Raw genomic sequence first — 643 nt, 5'->3', positions numbered from 1 at the left:
AGCGACTGGCGGCGCGCGGTGGCGGAAAAAAAAAAAAATAGTGGGAAGGGTACGGCACCCCGGGTTCCAGCGCCATCACTGATCGCCGTACTAACGAGGGCCTGTGGCCGCTTAACTTTCACAAATCGGACGGGATGTGGTGCACTCGGCCAAGTATGGTCGTACCCGGCGACGCGCCACGCGATGCGCAGCCGCCCGCCCGCCGGCGACAGGCAAGCCACGGAAGAGCCGCGGGAGATGATGAAAATAGAAAAAAAAACGGTAGGAAAAAAGGCAAGAACAAATTTAAAAATGAAGCTCCGCAGGCCCTTTTCCGGATTTTGCCATGAAGCCTCCGGACGCCTCGCTTCCCCACATGTGGCGCGGAAACTGCGTCAGTAATTTTTCTTTTTTGCTGCGGCGCCCGCGCGCTCGGAGAGCCCACCCACCGCCCGCCCCGGCCCGGTGAAGAAGCGACAGGCGGCATCGCGAAAGCAAAAACAATTATAATGATTTTTCTACCTGATGATGCCGGCCACCTCAACCTAGTGCCAGGGTCTTGCGGTCTTCGCGAGAAGGAAAATAAGCATCTAGCGCCCTTCCTCGGAGTGCGTGGATGTGGTGCACTCGGCCAAGTATGGTCGTACCCGGCGACGCGCCACCT

At 58.3% G+C, this 643-nt stretch overlaps 1 non-coding gene across 1 annotated transcript; it reads left to right on the top strand.

Moving 5' to 3' along the window:
- The first annotated feature begins 55 nt into the window (after positions 1-55).
- On the top strand, positions 56-167 carry Tc00.1047053488675.10. Its single transcript, XR_008255010.1, has one exon. It is a non-coding gene; the product is annotated as a 5S ribosomal RNA (M5) (ribosomal RNA).
- The last annotated feature ends 476 nt before the right edge of the window (positions 168-643 follow it).

Source organism: Trypanosoma cruzi (genome assembly GCF_000209065.1).
Source record: "Trypanosoma cruzi strain CL Brener chromosome Unknown tcruzi_1047053488675, whole genome shotgun sequence".
Lineage (NCBI taxonomy): Eukaryota > Euglenozoa > Kinetoplastea > Trypanosomatida > Trypanosomatidae > Trypanosoma > Trypanosoma cruzi.
This window is presented reverse-complemented; position numbering and strand designations above follow the sequence as displayed.